This window comes from Bos javanicus, chromosome 21 (assembly GCF_032452875.1).
Source record: "Bos javanicus breed banteng chromosome 21, ARS-OSU_banteng_1.0, whole genome shotgun sequence".
NCBI classification, from domain to species: domain Eukaryota; kingdom Metazoa; phylum Chordata; class Mammalia; order Artiodactyla; family Bovidae; genus Bos; species Bos javanicus.
Genome location: NC_083888.1, coordinates 7,011,078 through 7,032,727, shown reverse-complemented (window position 1 = coordinate 7,032,727; position 21,650 = coordinate 7,011,078). Strand labels below are relative to the sequence as shown.

General features: G+C 38.1%; 1 protein-coding gene across 10 annotated transcripts in view; it reads right to left on the bottom strand.

Moving 5' to 3' along the window:
* TTC23 (tetratricopeptide repeat domain 23) overlaps positions 1-21,650 on the bottom strand; it is a 160,433-nt gene that overhangs the window by 109,357 nt on the left and 29,426 nt on the right. The window contains exon 1 of one of the 10 annotated variants that reach the window (XM_061394262.1): positions 18,713-19,106. The exons of 8 other annotated variants lie outside the window; for them this stretch is intronic. The gene's annotated coding sequence lies outside the window, so the exon portion shown is untranslated. Of the gene's footprint in view, positions 1-9,337; positions 9,505-18,712; positions 19,107-21,650 lie in introns of those variants that run through there. One more of the 10 variants, XM_061394263.1, reaches the window with a different exon arrangement.

Here is a 21,650-nt window from a genome sequence, read left to right as displayed (position 1 = left end):
TAGAAAAAAAACCATCTTAAAAAACCAGTGAGCTGTGAAAGAACTTCAACTTGCCTAATATATATGTAATTTCAATCCCTAAAGAAAAGTGGATTGCAGAGGGGACAGAAAAAGTGTTTGAAGAAATAGTGGCCAAAATTTTTCCAAATTTAAGGAAAAGTAAAAAGTCAGAGATTTCAGGAGCTAAATGCACACTAAACACAGGAAACAGAAAAGGACACCAAAACACATTGTAACCAAACTGCTCAAAACCATGATAAAGAGAGAATTTTATAAGTAGTCAGGAAAAAGAAAATATTAGTATTTTTAAAAAGATGATGAGAGGGCGGTCCTAAAATGGTGGAGGAATAGGACGGGAGACCACTTTCTCCCCCACAAATTCATGGAAAGAACATTTGAATGCTGAGCAAATTCCACAATACAACTTCTGAATGCTGGCAGAAGACATCAGGCACCCAGAAAGGCAGCCCATTATCTTTGAAAGGAGGTAGGAAAAAATATAAAAGATAAAAAGAAAGACAAAAGAGGTAGGGACGGAGATCCGTCCCGGGAAGGGAGTCTTAAAAAAGAAAGAAGTTTCCAAACACCAGGAAACACTCTCACCGGCGAATCTGTGGTGAGCCTTGGAAACTCAGAGGGTAACATAACTGGGAGGAAAAATAAATTAAAACCCACAGATTACGTGCCTAAAGGCAACTCCCAGCAGAGAAGCAGCGCAGATGCTTGCATCCGCCTCTAGCAAGCGGGGGCAGGACAGGGAGGGCAGGCTGCATTGCTAAGGGTAAGGACCAGGCCTGAATACCCCGAGGACAATCTGAGGGAACTAACTAGAGATAGCAACCCAGAGTGTGGGATAGCTATCCTGAGAAAAGCCCTAAGACACCGCCAGGCCCGCTCACAGAACAAAGGACTGAGCAGAGCTAGCTGGCTGCGGACCGGCCCTTCCCTGGCCGGGGACAGGCAGGCGGGGGCATCCAGAGCCAGAAAGGGGCAATAGCAGCCCCAGAGAGGCATCATCTACCAAACTGCAAGCAGGCTTCCTTGCTAACCAAGACTCCTTGGGATTCTGGACAGTTGACATCCACCAGGAGGGTCACAGTCAGAGATCAGCTCCCCAGAAGAGACACAAGGCACACTTGAGAAGGCGTGCTGGTTGTACACCCAGAAAACAGAACGGCAGGGATGGGGGAGGTGATAAGTCGTAGTGACTGCGCTCGCCAAACACCTGGTCACCTGAGCTGCTTGGATCGGGGAAGGGCACAAAACGCAGGCCCATTCAAGTCTGCGCCTTTGTGGAGTACCTGAGAACCTGAACCTGAACGGCTAAGTGCAGGGCCCACCTCAGACAGTTCCCGGCAGAGCAAGCTAGAGCCTGAGCAGTGTAGACTGGGAAAGCACACATGCCATGAGCAGGGGCAAACCCAGTGTGGGTGAGACACTGGGAGCAGTCCCCACAAACGCCAGTGATATTTTTTTTTGCAGTGTTCCTCCCTCAACACTGCACGATTGAACAAGTGAGCCTAAAAAAGTGACCACCATCGCCCCCTTGTGTCAGGGCGGAACTTAGACACTGAAGAGGCCAGCAAACAGAAGACGCTAAAATAAACAGAGGGAACCACTTTGGAAGTGACAGGTGCAATAGATTAAAACCCTGTAGTTAGTACCAACTACATAGGAAGGGGCCTATAGATCTTGAGAAGTGTAAGCTGGATCAAGGAACTATCTGAAAACGAACTGATCCCACACCGTCCACAACAACACCAGAGAAAGTCCTAGATATATTTTCACTATTATCATTTTTTTAATTAAAAAAAAATTTAAGTCCTCTATTACTCCTTTAATTTTCATTTTTATAACCTACTATTACTTTGCAAAAAAAAGACCCAATTTTTAAAGCAAATTTCATATATATATATTTTATAATTTTGTGACTATTTTTTCCTTTAATATTGTATTTTTGAGAATCTAACCTCTACTCTAGATTTTTAATCTTTGCTTTTTGGTATTTGTTATCAATTTTGTACCTTTAAGAACCCAATCTTCAGTACCCATTTTTACTTGGGAGCAAGATTACTGGCTGGATTGCTCTCTCCCCCTTTGGACTCTCCACTAGGTTGCCTCTATCTCCTCCCTCCCCCTTCTCTTCTCTACCCAACTCTGTGAATCTCTTTGTGTGTTCCGGGCTGTGGAGAACACTTAGGGGACTGATTACTGGCTGGATCTGTCTCTCCTTTTGATTCCCCCCTTTATCCTCCTGGTCACCTCTGTCCTCTTCCTCCCTCTTCCCTTCTCTGTGTAACTCTGTGAACATCTCTGAGTGGTCCAGACTGTGGAGAGCACATAGGGAAGTGATTACTGGCTAGCCTACTCTCTCCCTTTTGATTCCCCCTCTTCTTCTCCTGGTCACCTCTATCTCCCTCCTCCCTCTTCTCGTCTCCATGTAACTCTGTGTAACTCTTGGGGTGTCCCTCACTGTGGAGAAATTTTTCATCATTAACCTAGATGTTTTATCACTGGTGCTGTATAGATGGAGAAATCTTGAGGCTACTGTAAGAATAAGACTGAAAACCAGAGGCAGGAGGCTTAAGTTCAAATCCTGAGAACACCAGAGAACTCCTGACTCCAGGGAACATTAATCGATAGGAGCTCATAAAATGCCTCCATACTTACACTGAAACCAAGCACCACCCAAAGGCCAACAAGTTCCAGAGCAAGACATACCACGCAAATTTTCCAACAACACAGGAACATAGCCCTGAGCTTCAATATACAGCCTGCCCAAAGTTACACCAAACCCATTGACATCTCAAAACTCATTACTGGACACTTCAGTGCACTTGAGAGAGAAGAAATCCAGCTTCACCCTCCAGAACACCAACACAAGCTTCCCTAACCAGGAAACTTTGCAAGCCACACGTCCAACCTCACTCACAGGGAGGAACCTCCACAATAAAGAGGAACCACAAACTGCCAGAATACGGAAAGGCCACCCCAAACATAGCAATATAAACAAGATGAAAAGGCAGAGAAATACCCAGCAGAAAAGCAACAGGATAAATGCCCACCAAACCAAACAAAAGAGGAAGAGATAGGGAATATACCTGATAAAGAATTCCGACTAATGATAGTAAAAATGATCCAAAATCTTGAAAACAAAATGGAGTTACAGATAAATAGCCTGGAGACAAGGATCGAGAAGATGCAAGAAACGTTTAATAAGGACCTAGAAGGAATAAAAAAGAGTTAATATATAATGAATAATGCAATAAATGAGATCAAAAACACTCTGGAGGGAACCAACAGTAGAATAATGGAGGCAGAAGATAGGATTAGTGAGGTAGAAGACAGAATGGTAGAAATAAATGAAATAGAGAGGAAAAAAGAAAAAAGAATTAAAAGAAATGAGGACAATCTCAGAGACCTCAGGGACAATGTTAAATGCCCCAACATTGGAATCACAGGAGTCCCAGAAGAAGACAAAAAGAAAGGCCATGAGAAAATACTTGAGGAGATAATAGTTGAAAACTTCCCTAAAATGGGGAAGGAAATAGTCACCCAAGTCCAAGAAACCCAGAGAGTCCCAAACAGGATAAACCCAAGACGGAACACCCCAAGACACATATTAATCAAATTAACAAAGATCAAACACAAAGAACAAATATTAAAAGCAGCAAGGGAAAAACAACAAATAACACACAAGGGGATTCCCATAAGGATAACAGCTGATCTTTCAACAGAAACTCTTCAGGCCAGAAGGGAATGACAAGACATACTTAAAATGATGAAAGAAAATAACCTACAGCCCAGATTACTGTACCCAGCAAGAATCTCATCCAAATATGAAGGAGAAATCAAAAGCTTTACAGACAAGCAAAAGCTGAGGGAATTCAGCACCACCAAACCAGCTCTCCATCAAATACTAAAGGATCTTCTCTAGACAGGAAACACAAAAGGGTGTATAAACTCGAATGCAAAACAATAAAGTAAATGGCAACGGGATCATACTTATCAATAATTACCTTAAATGTAAATGGGTTGAATGCCCCAACCAAAAGACAAAGACTGGCTGAATGGATACAAAAACAAGACCCCTATATATGTTGTCTACAAGAGACCCACCCTGAAACAAGGGACATATACAGACTGAAAGTGAAGGGCTGGAAAAAAATATTCCATGCAAATAGAGACCAAAAGAAAGCAGGAATAGCAATACTCATATTAGATAAAATAGACTTTAAAACAAAGGCTGTGAAAAGAGACAAAGAAGGATACTACATAATGATCAAAGGATCCATCCAAGAAGAAGATATAACAATTATAAATATATATGCACCCAACATAGGAGTACCGCAATATGTAAGACAAATGCTAACAAGTATGAAAGGGGAAATTAATAATAACACAATAATAGTGGGAGACTTTAATACTCCACTCACACCTACGGATAGATCAACTAAACAGAAAATTAACAAGGAAACACAAACTTTAAATGATACAATAGACCACTTAGACCTAATTGATATCTATAGGACATTTCACCCCAAAACAATGAATTTCATGTTTTTCTCAAGTTCATACAGAACCTTCTCCAGGATAGATCACATCCTGGGCCATAAATCTAGCCTTGGTAAATTCAAAAAAATTGAAATCATTCCAAGCATCTTTTCTGACCACAATGCAGTAAGATTAGATCTCAATTACAGGAGAAAAACTATTAAAGATTCTAACATATGGAGGCTGAACAACACGCTGCTGAATAACCAACAAATCACAGAAGAAATCAAAAAAGAAATCAAAATATACATAGAAACGAATGAAAATGAAAACACAACCCAAAACCTATGGGACACTGTAAAAGCAGTGCTAAGGGGAAGGTTCATAGCAATACAGGCATACCTCAAGAAACAAGAAAAAAGTCAAATAAATAACCTAACTCTACACCTAAAGCAACTAGAAAAGGAAGAAATGAAGAACCCCAGGGTTAGTAGAAGGAAAGAAATCTTAAAAATAAGGGCAGAAATATACATGCAAAAGAAACAAAAGAGACCATAGCAAAAATCAACAAAGCCAAAAGCTGGTTCTTTGAGAAGTTAAATAAAATTGACAAACCATTAGCCAGACTCATCAAGAAACAAATGGAGAAATATCAAATCAACAAAATTAGAAATGAAAATGGAGAGATCACAACACAGAAATACAAAGGATCATAAGAGACTACTATCAGCAACCATATGCCAATGAAATGGACAAATTGGAAAAAATGGACAAATTCTGCAAAAAGTACAACTTTCCAAAACTGAACCAGGAAGAAATGGAAAATCTTAACAAACCCATCACGAGCACAGAAATTGAAACTGTAATCAGAAATCTTCCAGCAAACAAAAGCCCAGGACCAGACGGCTTCACAGCTGAATTCTACCAAAAATTTAGAGAAGAGCTAACACCTATCCTACTCAAACTCTTCCATAAAATTGCTGCTGCTGCTAAGTTGCTTCAGTTGTGTCCAACTCTGTGCGACCCCAGAGACAGCAGCCCACCAGGCTTCCCCGTCCCTGGGATTCTCCAGGCAAGAACACTGGAGTGGGTTGCCATCTGCAGAGGAGGGTAAACTTCCAAATTCATTCTATAAGGCCACCATCACCCTAATACCAAAACCAGACAAAGATGCCACACACAAAAAAGAAAACTATAGGCCAATATCACTGATGAACATAGATGCAAAAATCCTTAACAAAATTCTAGCAAACAGAATCCAACAACATATTAAAAGATCATACATCATGACCAAGTGGGCTTTATCCCAGGGATGCAAAGATTCATCAACATCTGCAAATCAATCAACATAATATACCACATTAACAAATAGAAAAATGAAAACCATATGATTATCTCAATAGATGCAGAGAAAGCCTTTGACAAAATTCAACATCCTTATATGATAAAAACCCTCCAGAAAGCAGGAATAGAAGGAACACATCTCAATATAATTAAAGCTATATATGACAAACTGACAGCAAATATTATCCTCAATGGTGAAAAATTGAAAGCATTTCCCATAAAGTCAAGAACAAGACAAGGGTACCCACTCTCACCACTACTATTCAACATAGTTTTGGAAGTTTTGGCCACAGCAGTCAGAGCAGAAAAAGAAATAAAAGGAATCCAAATTGGAAAAGAAGAAGTAAAACTCTCACTGTTTGCAGATGACATGATCCTATACATAGAAAACCCTAAAGATTCCATCAGAAAATTACTAGAGCTAATTAATGAATATAGCAAAGTTGCAGGATATAAAATCAACACACAGAAATCCCTTGCATTCCTATACACTAACAATGAGAAAAGAGAAAGAGAAATTAAGGGAACAATTCCATTCACCATTGCAATGAAAAGAATAAAATACTTAGGAGTATATCTACCTAAAGAAACAAAAGACCTATATATAGAAAACTATAAAGCACTGGTGAAAGAAATCGAAGAGGACACAAATAGATGGAGAAAAATACCATGTTCATGGATCAGAAGAATCAATATAGTGATATATCAATATAGCAATCAATATAGCAATCTATAGATTCAATGCAATCCCTATCAAGCTACCAATGGTATTTTTCACAGAACTAGAACAAATAATTTCACAATTTGTATGGAAATACAAAAAACCTCGAATAGCCAAAGCAATCTTGAGAAAGAAGAATGGAACTGGAGGAATCAAGTTGCCTGACTTCAGGCTCTACTACAAAGCCACAGTCATCAAGACAGTATGGTACTGGCACAAAGACAGAAATACAGATCAATGGAACAAAACAGAAAGCACAGAGATAAATCCACGCACCTATGGACACCTTATCTTTGACAAAGGGGGCAAGGATATACAGTGGAGAAAAGACAATCTTTTTAACAAGTGGTGCTGGTAAAACTGGTCAACCATTTGTAAAATAAATGAAATTAGAACACTTTCTAACAGTATACACAAAAATAAACTCAAAATGGATTAAAGATCTAACGTAAGGCCAGAAAGTATAAAACTCCTAGAGGAAAACACAGGCAAAACACTCTCCTACATAAATCACAGCAGGATCCTCTACGACCCACATCCCAGAATACTGGAAATAAAAGCAAAAATAAATGGGACCTAATTAAAATTAAAAGCTTTTGCACAACAAAGGAAACTATAAACCAGGTGAAAAGACAGCCTTCAGAATGGGAGAAAATAATAGCAAACCAAGCAACTGACGAAAAATTAATCTCAAAAATATACAAGCAACTCCTGCAGCTCAATTCCAGAAAAATAAACGACCCAATCAAAAAATGGGCCAAAGAACTAAACAGACATTTCTCCAAAGAAGACATACAGATGGCTAACACACACATGAAAAGATGCTCAACATCACTCATTACTAGAGAAATGCAAATCAAAACCACAATGAGGTACCATTTCACGCCAGTCAGAATGGCTGCGATCCAAAAGTTTACAAGCAATAAATGCTGGAGAGGGTGTGGAGAAAAGGGAACCTTCTTACACTGTTGATGGGAATGCAAACTAGTACAGCCACTATGGAGAACAGTGTGGAGATTCTTTAAAAAACTGGAAATAGGACTGCCATATGACCCAGCAATCCTACTGCTGGGCATACACACTGAGGAAACCAGAAGGGAAAGAGACACGTGTACGCCAATGTTCATCGCAGCACTGTTTATAATAGCCAGGACATGGAAGCAAACTAGATGTCCATCAGCAGACGAATGGATAAGAAAGCTGTGGTACATATACACAATGGAATATTACTCAGCTATTAAAAAGAATACATTTGAATCAGTTCTAATGAGGTGGATGAAACTGGAGCCTATTATACAGAGTGAAGTAAGCTGGAAAGAAAAACACCAATACAGTATAATAATGCATATATATGGAATTAGAAAGATGGTAATGATAACCCTGTATGCGAGACAGCAAAAGAGACACAGATGTATAGAATAGTCTTTCAGACTCTGTGGGAGAGGGTTTGGGAGAATGGCATTGAAATACATAATGGCATGTATATTATCATATGTGAAAAGGATTGCCAGTCCAGGTTTGATGCATGATACAGGGTGCTCAGGGCTGGTGCACTGGGATGACCCAGAAGGATGGGATGGGGAGGGAGGTGGGAGGGGGGTTCAGGATGGGGAACACATGTACACCCGTGGCAGATTCATGTCAATGTATGGCAAAACCAACACAATATTGTAAAGTAATTAGCCTCCAAAAAAATAAAGTGAAAAAAACTTTTAAAAATTAATAAATCCGTCAATAAAGTTAGGCTAAGTTCACAATTAAAAAAAAAGATGATGAGAGCAGGTTTCTTGGAGGAAATTAAGCACATAAGAAGAGAGTGAAGCAACATATTTAAAGTATGGAAAGGAAAACAATGTCAAGCTGAAATTCGATACCAGTGAAAATATCTTTCAAAATCAAAATCTGAAAGAATTCACCACCAGTAGATTTGCAGTCCAATGTTCCCAAGAAATGTTAAAGGAAATCTTTCAAAAGGAAGAAAAATGGTAACAAATGGAAATCTAGATCTACACAAAGGAATTGAGAGCGATGAAAAATTATACTTACATAGACCAATATGTAAGACTGTTTTCATATTGCTTAAATCTCCTTAAAAAATAATCAACTATTTAAATGAAAAATAATGTATTCCCTGGCTTATGAAATATATAAATGAAATCTATGAAAATAGTTGTGAAAAGCTAAGAAAAAAAATGAAAGTGAAGTTGCTCAGTCATGTCCAGCTCTTTGCAACCCCATGGACTGTAGCCTACCAGGCTCCTCTGTCCATGGGATTTTCCAGGCAAGGCTAAGAGGAGAGGATGAAATTGTGAAGTTCTTATGCTATATGTATAAAAGTGTAATACTACTTGAAAGTAGACTGAGATAAGATAAAAATGTATAATATAAACCCTACAGCAACCATTACATTTTTTAAAAAGATACAGTTACAGGTGACAGGTGACAACAAAGGAGATAAATATAGAGTCTTAAAAATAATCCAATAGGAAAAAAGAGGAAAAAGGGAACAAAGAAGAGTTGGGACAAATAGCAAATAAATAGCAAGATGATAGACTTAAATCTGACTGTAACAATAATAACATTAAATGTAAGTGATCTAATTAAGAGAAAGACATTGATAGAATAGACAAAAATACAAGACTGAACAATACGTTGCATATAAGAAAGTCAATGACATTAAAAGTAAAAGAAGGGAAAATAATCTGCTAAAATCAGTCAAAAACAAAGTTGGAGTCTCTATATTAATATCAAAGTATATTATACAGCAAAGAATATTACCATAATGAAGATCATTTCATTATGATGAAGGGTCAATTAGTCAAGAGTACATAACCATCCCAAGTGTCTATATACCTAAAAATAGTTTCAAAATATAAGACATCAAACTGGTGAAACTGCAAAAAGAAATAAGCAAATTCTCAATTATACTCAGATATTTAAATACCTTGTAAATAACTGATACACCAAGTAGGCAGAAAATCTGTAAAGAATGTAGAAGACCAACTACATCATCAACCAAGTTGATTTGGCATTTACTAGAACATTCTAGTTCTAGAAGTTGGGGGCAAGGGGAGAAGAGGGTAACAGAGGATGAGCTGGTTGGATGGTATCACTGACTCAATGGACATGAGTTTGAGCAAAACTCATGGAGATAGCGATGGACAGAGAAGCCTGGCATGCTGCAGTTCATGGAGTCGCAAAGAGCTGGACACAACTGAGCAACTGAATGACAATTACAGAACATTCTGACTGCCAAAGCACAGAATATCATTCTTTCAAGTGCACATGGGTCATAAAACAAGTTTTAATAAATTTATAAAAATTCAAGTCATACAAAGTCTATTCTACAACTACCACAGAAGCTATAACAACAGAAAGATATCTGGAAAATGTCCAAATACTTAGAAACTAAATAACATTTTCCTAAAACAAACAAACCATGGGTCAAAGAAATCAAAAAGGATATTTGAAAATAGTTTAAACTGAAAGAATATAAAATGCAACATACAAGAATTTGAGAATGCCACTAAAGCAGTCATTATGGAGAAAATTATAGCATTAAATGTCTATATTAGAAAAGTAAAGAAGTCTCAAGATCATGGTCTTAATTTTTATCTTCAGTGACTAGAAAAGGAAGAGCAAATTAAGCTCAAAATAAGCATAAGAAAATAATAAAACAACTAATAAAACTAAATTCACAAATCAATTAAATAAAAATAGAAAAACAGAAAAAATAAAGGAAACCAAAATCTGATTCTCTGAGACCATTAATGTTGATAAATCTCTAACCTGATTAATGAGAAAAAAAGGAAAAAAGACACAAATCACCAATATTAGAAATGAGAGCAATATAATCACTATGGATTCTACAAATAGTAAAAGATTAATGTGGGAATGTTATAAACACATGCCAATAAATTTGACAACTTAGATGAGTGGGAAAATTCCTGTTAATGAAGTGAGTGAGTGAAAGTCACTCAGTCATGTCTGACTCTTTGCGACCCTATGGACTATACAGTTCATGAAATTCTCCAGGCCAGAATACTGGAGTGGGTAGGCTTTCCCTTCTCCAGGGGAATCTCCTCAATCCAGGGATCGAACCCAGGTCTCACACATTGCAGGCGGATTCTTTACCAGCTGAGCCACAAGGGAAGTCCAAGAATACTGAGTGGGTAGCCTAGCCCTTCTCCAGGGGATCTCCCCGACCCAGGAATCGAACCAGGGTCTCCTTGAAGGTGGATTGTTTACCAACTGAGCTATCAGGGAAGCCCAAAAATTCCTGTAAAGACACACAATACCATAGTTCACTCAAGAAAAAATAGATACCTGAATAGCCCTATATGTATTAAACTGAGTTTGTATTTTAAAAATCTTACAAAGAACAAAACAAACAAACAAATAAAAATCCCCAGGCCTAGATGGCTTCAACAGTAAATTCTGCCAGATATTTAAGGAAGATATAATACCAATTGCATACAACCTCTTTGGAAAATTTAAAACGAGAAAATTTCCTAACTCACTCTATGAAACCCTGATATCAAAAGAAGACAAATACAAGAAACAAAAATTTCAGATCAATATGTCTCAGGAATATAGATGCAAAAACTTAAAGCAAAATTTTAGCAAGTTAAGTTCAATAATAAATAAAAAGGAAAATACATCATGACCAAGTAGATTTTATCTCAGAAATGCAAGATTGATTTAACATTCATAAAAAAGTCAATGTCATGTTGATGTTTGGTAGAAACCAACAGAATATTGTAAAGCAATTATCCTTCAATTAAAAATACATAAATTAAAAAAGAAAGTCAACATGAGAATTAAAAAAAAGCAGTCAATCTAATTCATAAAATAATGAATGAAAAAAGGAAAACTGCATGATCATCTTGATTAGCATGCAAAAACAACTTGACAAATCTAATATCCATTTCTTTTTTATGGTTGAATTAGTTATTTTCTTATTTATTTAATCAAAATATGATTGACTTACAATATTAGCTTCAGACTTAGTGACTTAATATTTTTATACCTTATATTACATTTAAAGTTATTATAAAATATTGGCTATATTCCCTGAGTTGTACAATACGGTCTTCTAGGTTATCTATTTTATTTAAAATTTTTTATATTTATTTTTAATTCCAGAATAATTGGTTTACAATGTTGTATTGGTTTCTGCCTTAATCAACATGAATCAGCCATAGGTATACATATGTCCTGTCCCTCTTAAACCTCCCCACCCACCTTCCAGCCCATCCCACCCCTCTAGGTTGTCCCAGGACACCAGGTTGAGCTCCCTGCATCATACAGCATATTCCCACTGGCTATCTGTTTTACATATGGTGGTGCATATGCTTCAATACTACTCTCTCAGCTCCTCACACCCTCTCCATCCTCCACGGGGTCCACAAGTCTGTTCTCTATGTATGCAGTGCTATTGCTGCCCTACAAACAGGTTCACCTGTACCATTTTTTCCTAGGCTCCATATATGTGCATTAATACATGATATTTGTTTTTCTCTTTCTGACTTCCTTCACTCTGCATAAGAGGCTCTAGGTTAATTCACCTCACTGGAAATTTATTCTTCTAGTGAATGACTCCAATTCATTCTTCTTTATGACTGAGTAATATTCCATTGTATATATGTACCATAACAGTTTATTCTAATATCCATTTCTGATTAAAAAATCTTAACAAAATAGGAGTAGAACTGTATATTGTTCTATTCAAAGTATTCAAAAATACTTCCTCAACCTGATAAAGGGCATCTATGAAAAATCTACAACTAAATTAGTGAAAAATTGAAGTCTCTTCCCCTAAGAACTGAAACAAGATATGGAGGTTCACACTCAGCATTTCTATTTATCATTGTACTGGAGTTTCTAGCTAGTGCAATCAATCAAGAAAAAGAAATAAAAGGCAACCAAATCATAAAAAGGAAAAAGTAAAACTGCCTTAAGTCAGAATAATATACCTCTATTATCATCTATACTGAAAATCTGATGAACTATGAAGAAAATCCCCTAGAATTAGTGAGTTGAACAAAGCTGTAGGATATAAGAGAACTATACAAAAATTCTATTTCTATGCATTAACAAATTGAAATTAAAATACAATACTATATGCATTAGCATCTCAAAATATGATATAAAGAATAAAGCTGCAGTATTCATTTCAAGATGAATATAATGACTTTTACAATAAAGACTGCAAAACATAGCTGAGGGAAATTAAAGAAGACATAAATATTTACCATATTCATGGGTTGAAACACTCAATATTGTTAAGATGTCAATTCTCAACAAGTTGATAGATTAAAAGACTTCCCGATCCAAGTCCTTGCATGTTTTTTGAATAAGAAATAAAAAACTTTCTAAAACTCACATAAAAATGCAAAGGACATAGAATACCCAAAACACTTTGTAAAAGAACAAAGTTACAGGACAAACACCACTTTTTATCAAGATTTATTATAAAGCTACAGTAACAAAGGGAGTTTGGTATTGCTGTCAAGACAGACAGATAGATGAATGGAACAGAAAGGAGAGTCCAGAAATGGATGCTCACAAATAAACAACTGATTGTTGACAAAGCTGTAAAGGCAATTTATTGGAGAAAGAATAGTCTGTTCAACAAACGATGCTATAACAACTATTCAACAAATGATGCTGTAACAACAACATTCTACATGAATGTTCACATGTAGAATCAAAACAAAAAACAAAACAAAAATCTTTGATCCATACCTCACAGCATGTACAAGAATTAACTCAACATGAAATATAGACTTCTACAAGAAAATGTCTGTGACCTTGGACTAGGCAAAGATTTTACCTAGATATGACACACAAAAATTCATAAAAAGAAAAATGACAAATTGGACTTAAAAATTAAAGATGTCTGCTTTTTGTAAGAAACCATGAAAGATGATGCAAAGACAAGTTATAGGCTGGGAGAAAATATTTACAAAATATGTATCTAATATAGGACTTGTATCTTGAATGTATAAAGAATTCTCAAAATTCAATAATAAGAAAACAAACAGCTTACTATAAAACAGGCAAAATATTGTAACAGATATTTCAAAAGGAACATACATCAATGACAAATATGCACATGAAAAGCTGCTCAACATCATTAGTCATTTTTGTTGTTGTTTAGTCACTCAGTCATGTCCAACTCTTTGCAACCCCAGGCACCAAGCTCCTCTGTCCAGGTGATTTCCCAGCAAGAATACTGAAGTGGTTTGCCATTTCCTTCTCCAGAGGATCTTCCTGACCCAGGGTTTGAACTTGCATCTTCTGCATTTGCAGGAGAATTCTTTACCACTGAGCCACCAGGGAAGGCCAACTAGAGAGCTACTTAGATATAAAAATTAAAGAAGAGGGACAATCAAAACCAACTCTTGATATTTTCATCCTGAGACTCTATAATAGGGCTTGGCACATTTTGACAATGGGAAATCCTGCCTAGTCTGTTTTTGTAACTAAAGCTTTATTGGGACACAGCCCTGCTCATTTACTTACATGCTGTCTAAGGCTGCTTTCACAATACAACAGCAGAGGTGAACAGCCTGTAACAGAAACCTTACGGCCCTCACGGCCTAAAATATTTACTATCGGTCCATTCTCAGAAAAAGTTTTGTTGTTGTTCAGTTGCTCAGTAGTTTCCAACTCTTTGCAACCCCAAGGACTGTTGCACGCCAGGCTGCCCTGTCCTTCACCATCTCCTGGAGCTTGCTTAAACTCATGTCCATCAAGTTGGTGATGCCATCCAACTATCTTGTCCCCTGTCATCCCCTTCTCCTCATGCCTTCTATCTTTCCCAGCATCAGGGTCTTTTTCAGTGTGCCGGCTCTTCACATCAGGTGGCCAAAGTACTGGAGCTTCAGCTTCAGCGTCAGTCCTTCCAATGAATATTCAGGGTTGATTTCTTTTAGGACTGACCAGTTTGATCTCCTTGCAGTCCAAGGGACTCTCAAGAGTCTTCTCCAACACCACAGAAAAAGATTACCAACATTTAAAAATGGTAATGTCATGAATAGAAGTTGCGAGATAGAGGGCAATCACCCTTCCAATGAGACAATCAATTTGGTCTCAGCCAGACTGATTTTGAGGTTAAGGAAGGTTAAGGTTAAGGTTAAGGAAGAAAGTTTATGTATAATATCCAATTTAGTAGTTAGAAGCAAGTCACTTGTCATTCTAAAAAGAATGGCAACTTTTTAAAGTTAAGTTTTTTCTTTCCTTAAAAAATTATAACTTATTCTATTGTTGTTAAGTTGCCCAGTCACGTCTGACTCTTTGTGACCCCATGAACTGTGGCGCTCCAGGCTTCCCTGTCCTTTACTATCTCCCAGAGTTTGCTCAAACTCATGTCCATTGAGTCAATGATGTCATCAAACCATCTCATCCTCTGTAGCCCCCTTTTCCTCAATGCTCACTTTCAGATAAGATTTGAGATGGGCTAGAGGCAAGTGTTGAAACAGTTAGTCTGGATATAGACTATATCTATATCTTATAGTTTATACCAACGTAAAGTTTGACCACTCCTTAATCCATAATAGAGTTTTACATTTTCACCAAAAAGAAGTAGGAGCTTTTTTTTTATAAAGCAAAATAGAATGAAGATGTCAAACACAGAGGGAAAGAACTAGCCTAAGGTCAGACTATGAGAAAGATACAGATGAACCATAATCTTGGACAACCTCTTATCCCTGGGTAGCCCTTCAAAATGTGAAATGCCAATCTTTCAGGTTCAACATCTAAGCTTTGCCTACACCACACAGTACTGAGGCTCAGATTCTAAGGTGCTGGCTGACTTTTTCTTATAATAAGCTCTTGCTCTATTGGCAAGACAAGATAAACAATTCCATAGGTGGTGTGGCCTAGAGAAAGAGCTGTAGCTTGAGATGGGGAATCTGAGATTCCAGAACCTGTGCTGACCCAACTACTTATGGAATGTGAGAAATACTAATAACATATTTATGTAACACTTTATACTTTCACATATTTTATCTCATGTGGCCCTTACCGCAGCCATGTGAGGTACAGGGGCAGGTATGATTACCCCTGTTTTATAAATGAGGTATATGAAGCTGAGTGATGCTCAATTACTTGCCCTATGTTGCAAGGCCAGAATCAGAATCCTGGTCTTCTAATAATTTTTGTTTCCCATCTTATCATCCATCCGTTCATTGACCACAATCTGTAGTAGCAGCAGTCAAATGCTTTTGTTTTGTAAACCTAAGAATGTAATTTAAAAGTAATCATATTTTTATAATCAGGAAATACAACATCTTGAGCAAATTTTACCACACTTTCTTCTGTTTAGGGGAGAAAGTGAAAGTGAAGTCACTCAGTCGTGTCTGACTCTGCGACCCCATGGACTGTAGCCTACCAGGCTCCTCAGTCCATGGAATTTTCCAGGCAAGAGTACTGGAGTGGGTTGCCATTTCCTTCTCCAGGATATCTTCCCAACCCAGGGATTGAACCTGGGTGTCCCGCATTGCAGGCGGACGCTTTACCATCTGAGCCACCAGTTAAGTTTAGGGGAGGCAGAAATTAAATTTTAAGAGCTATACACATAATATGCCCTGTGGTATTTGCTAGTCTGAGCCTCTGAACCCAGTGTTAAACTTTGTAATTGACTTTCCTCTTTTTATTTCTTTTGTTCTCAACTTTTATTTTTTTTTCATGTTCTCTCTTACTATTAAATCCTTAAAATAGAAGATACAATCTGAATCTAACCCCATTTACCTTTTCTTTTTTCTTCCTTTTTCCTTTCTGGCCAGTTAAAAAATTGAGCCATATTTTAAAATTAAAAGTTTCAAATAAAAATCTAGATTTTTGGATTTCTGGCTTCCTTTGAAAACTCCTAACACTCATGAACACTAGGCCTATGTCACCACAGGAAAGCATTAGGTGGGGTAGTGGGGGAAAGGGCAACTGCTCCTGGAGGTAGGATGCAGTCTCCAGTTTGCCAGTTGCCACTACTCTATACTCTACTACTACTCTATAGAGTGCCAGTTGCACTCTATAGCGGTAGCAGAAACAAATCTACTTCTGCTTTATTGACTATGCCAAAGCCTTTGACCGTGTGGATCACAACAAACTGTGGAAAATTCTTAAAGAGACAGGAATACCAGACCAGCTTACCTGCCTCCTGAGAAATCTGTATGCACATCAAGAAGCAACAGTTAGAACCAGTCTGTTGTTCTGGTTCCAAATCGGGAAAGGCTGCATATTGTCACCCTGCTTATTTAAATTATATACAGAGTACATCATGTGAAATGCCAGGCTGGATGAAGCACAAGCTGGAATCAAGATTGCCAGGAGAAATATCGATAACCTCAGGTATGCAGATCACACCACCCTTATGGCAGAAAGTGAAGAAGAACTAAAGAGCCTCTTGATGAAGGTGAAAGAGGAGAGTGAAAAGTTTGGCTTAAAACTCAACATTCAGAAAACTAAGATCATGGCATCTGGTCCAATCACTTCACAGCAAATAGATGGGGAAACAAAGACAGACTATTTTGGGGGGGGGTGCTTCAAAATCACTGCAGATGGTGACTGCAGCCATGAAATTAAAAGACACTTGCTCCTTGGAAGAAAAGCTATGATCAACCTAGACAGCATATTAAAAAGCAGAGACATTACTTTTCCAACAAAGGTCCATCTAATCAGAGCTACGGTTTTTCCACTAGTCATGTATGGATGTGAGAGTTGTACCATGAAGAAGGCTGAGTGCTGAAGAATTGATGCTTTTGACTTGTGGTGTTGGAGAAGACTCTTGAGAGTCCCTTGGACTGCAAGGAGATCCAACCAGTCTATCCTAAAGGAAATCATCCCTGAATATTCATTGGGAGGACTGATGCTGAAGCTGAAACCCTAATACTTTGGCCACCTGATGCAAAGAACTGACTCACTGGAAAAGACCCTGATGCTGGGAAAGATTGAAGGTGGGAGGAGAAGGGGACAACAGAGGATGCGGTGGATGGATGGCATCACTGACTTGATGGACATGAGTTTGAGCAAACTCCAGGAGTTGGTGATGGACAGGGAAGCCTGGTGTGCTGCAGTCCATGGGGTCACAAAGAGTCGGACATGCTGAACGACTGAACTGAACTGAAACTCTCTCTATTGGCTCCTACACAAAAACAACAAAGTAGCTGCCATTTGTCACGTCCCCTGTTGTTTTTCTCATGGTAGAAGAATAAGTATTTGTATCTATACCTCTCTTTCAAAGTGCAGGGCTGACATAAAAGGATGTGATTTTCAAAACATCTGATTATGATGCTAGTATTTTATAACAACAAGACAGAAATGACACTGCCATTAAACTATGACTTACAATCAGTTGTAACATGCACTCCAGTTTCAAAGATGTTTAAATGCCAAAAGAAATGTGCATCTTTGAATCAATGAAATGAGGAATGTTACTTGCCTGCCTTCTGAAAGCATTTCAATCAGTGAACTTTTGGCAGTGGTCCCATATGGGACCTAAGGCATAAGGGGCCTTTCCCTCCCTGGCTCCTGCCTGCACACTCCACTGAGACAGACGCTAGCTATAATAGTCCCACTCAGCAGTGGGTTGGGGGATTCTGGTGGGACCCCTCTCCCAACCAAGTGAGCAACTGTCAGCCAGCAACCAGTTAACAGCCCTATTCTGCCATTGCTCAGGGCCACTGAAAGCCCCTTCCCCCTCCCTATTGTTTTATACAATCCTGTATAATTCAGGATTATATTCAGAAAATAATTCAGGAACAACCCTGAATCCTGACTGAGATAAGATGGTTTTTGGGCACTCAAGTCTATCATCTCCTTTGTCTGCTACCCTTCTGATTAAAGTCATCATTCCATGCTCCAACAACTCCTCTCTCAATTTATTAGCCTGTCATGCGTCAAACAGAATGAGCTTAGGCTTGGTAACAATCTTCCTTTCAATATGTGTGGCACCATACAGTAATACCTTTAGCACAAAGACACATTTTCCAGTTCACTTACTTTGAGCTACACGTTTATCATCAGCCACTTTTCTTTTCTTTCTAATAGCCATAGCTGGGATTTAAATTTTCTTTAGAAATCAGCCTAGGCCTACACATTGACTTCCCAAGTCTCACAATCCACTGGCCCACAACTATCAGACAGACATACCCAATCAATTGATGCTATTCCTTCTGCCAGACCTGTCCAGTAGAATGCTGAAGCACATGATCAACACCAGATCAAAGTGAGAGGAAGTAGAGGTCTGAAGTGGGGACTCAGTCTTCCATTTCCAAAAGGTGATGTTCATAAATTTAATAACTGGTATGGCAGGAGGACCAATCAATCTGTACAGATGACAACGATGTTGGAGTTAGCTAAGTTCCGAATGTCCCCAGCTGTTACAGATGTTAACCTTTAGGTGCTGACAGGTGGGGAGCTGTAGAGAGGCTAGAGAAGAGGCAGGAGCTCTCTCAGGGTACTGGCTCTTAGGAAATAATAACCATTATGACTGCATGAGAGTGTACTAGTTGAAAACCAATCTTGCCCGTATGTAAGCTGCAGCATCAAAAAGCTGTGAAATAGAAAAACATCCCATAAAGATACAGAATACCAAAACTGAATAAAATGGAAACAGAAAATCTGAATAGAATTATAACAAACAAATAAGTTAGTAACTGAAAATATTTACACAAAGTTAAACCTATGCCCAGATAGCTTCAGTTGTAAATTCTACAAAAACTTTCAAGAAAATAATAATGTGTATTTTTTGCAAGCCTCAGAAAAAAAGGAAAGGGAACACTTTCCAGCTTATTCTATGAAGCCACTAATATAGAATCAGGAAGCCATTTCCTGATACCAAGGCCAGACAAAGACAACACACAAAAACAGCAAACCAATAATGCTTGATAAATATGAACACAAAAAATCCTCAACAAAATATATGCAAGCGAAATCTAGGGACATATAAACAGATGATAAGCTATGACTGAGGGAGATTCATCTGGGAATGTAAGGTTTGCTTAACATATGAAATCATTAATGTAATATACCATATTTAAAAAATAGAGGGGGGGAAAACTGCATGATCATCTTGATAGATAAAGAAAAATTATTTGGCAAAATCCAACATCCATTTATGACAAAAACTTCTTCAACCTGATAAAAGATTTGATTTTAAAAACTTAAGGTCAAACATCACACTTAATGGTGAACGTTTGCATGCTTTCATCCCAAGGCTGGAAACAAGGCAAGGATGTTTGCTCTCACCGCTTGTATTCAAGATGGGAATGGATGTTCTAAACAGTGCGATAAGGCAAGAAAAAGATACAAAAGGTATGCATATTAGAAAGGAAGAAATTAAACCTTATTATTAGATGACATGATCCTATATGTAGAAAATCCTAAGGGATTCATACTGAAAAACAAACAAACAAACAAAAAAAACTACTAGAAACTACTGAACAAATTCAGCAAGGTTGCAGGATATAAAAGAAACAAGAATTGTATTTCTATTTAAAAACGAAATTAAGAAAACATTTTCATTCACAAGAAAAACATCAAAAAAATAAAATATTCAGGGATAAACAAAACAAAAAAGTTTGATTTAACTTTTTTAACAAAACTCTTTTTTGATTTATCAAAAAAGTATGAGACTTTTACACTGAAAAACACTACTTAAAGTAGTCAAAGAATATTAAATAAATGAAGAGACATTGCATGTTTATGGACTAGAAGCCTTAATAACACTAAAATAGCAATACTTCCCAAATATTGAACTATACAGTTAACGTAACCTTTATCAAAATTCCAGCTGCCTCTTGCTGCCCCCTAGAATCTGACCTTAAATTCATATGGAAATATAAGAGACCTAGAAGCTAAAATGATCTTGAAAAGAACAAACTTGGAGGAATTATATTTCCGATTAAAAAAAAATTACTACAAAGCTAAAATAATCAAAAGAGTGTGGTGCTGACACAGAACTGACATAAAGTTCAGTGGGATAGAGTGGAGACCCGCCCCCCTCCACCCCAACTCGGGCATTCCCAGCCCCTTGGCTGCATCTCCAGGCTGGGGAGCCTGATGTGGAGCTGAGAACCTTCACAACAGTGCAAGGACTTCTTTCATATCACTGTTCTCCAGGCTGTGGGTCTCCCACCCAGAGGGTATAGGATTTGATTTTATCGTGATTGTGCGCTCCTACTGTTTCGCTGTGGCTTCTCCTTTGTCCTTGGCTGTGGGGTATCTTTCAAACTCATAGTCCCCTCAGAGTAGGCCCCCGTGGAGAAGAGGCCATGCTGCCAACTCACATGAGGGGCTGGCAGTTGGGGTGATGAAGGTCCCACTGCCAGGCCCAGTGCCCCTGATCTGTATGCCCAGTGTGTGTACCCAGTGTGTGTCTCAGGCCAGGTTGCCAGCCTCCTCCCGCAGGAACAGGCCTGTGGCAGAAGCTGTACCTGGGAGGCACCTGGTTCCAGAGACCTAGTTTTGTTCTGTGACTCTCGATAAAAGGCCATACTATCAGAAAAAAAAAAATTCAGTGGGATAGAATTGAGAATCTGGTTAATAAACAGTTACATTTACTGTCAGTTGTTTTTTGAAAAGTATGCCAAGATAAATAATTCAGAAGAGACTAGTCCTCTAATCACTGGTGTTGAAACAACTAGGATAGGCACATGCCAAAGAACTGAGCTGGAGCCTTATATCATACCATATACAAAACTTAACTCCAACTGGATCAAAGACATAAAAGGAAGATCTAAAACTATAAAAAGTTCATAGAACATGAAACCAGGTATAAGCTTGGGTTAGGCAAAGATTCTTAGAAAAACAAAGACACAAGTGAAAAAAGGAAAAAAATAGATAAATAGGACTCCAACAAAATTAAAAACTTATTGCTCTAAAAGACAACCCATGAAATGGGACAAACTATTTGCAAATATGTCATTTCACTTTCATGCATTGGAGAAGGAAATGGCAACCCACTCCAGTGTTCTTGCCTGGAGAATCCCAGGGACGGGGGAGCCTGGTGGGCTGCCGTCTATGGGGTATCACAGAGTCGGACACAACTGAAGCGACTTAGCAGCAGCAGCATATGTCTAACAAAGGA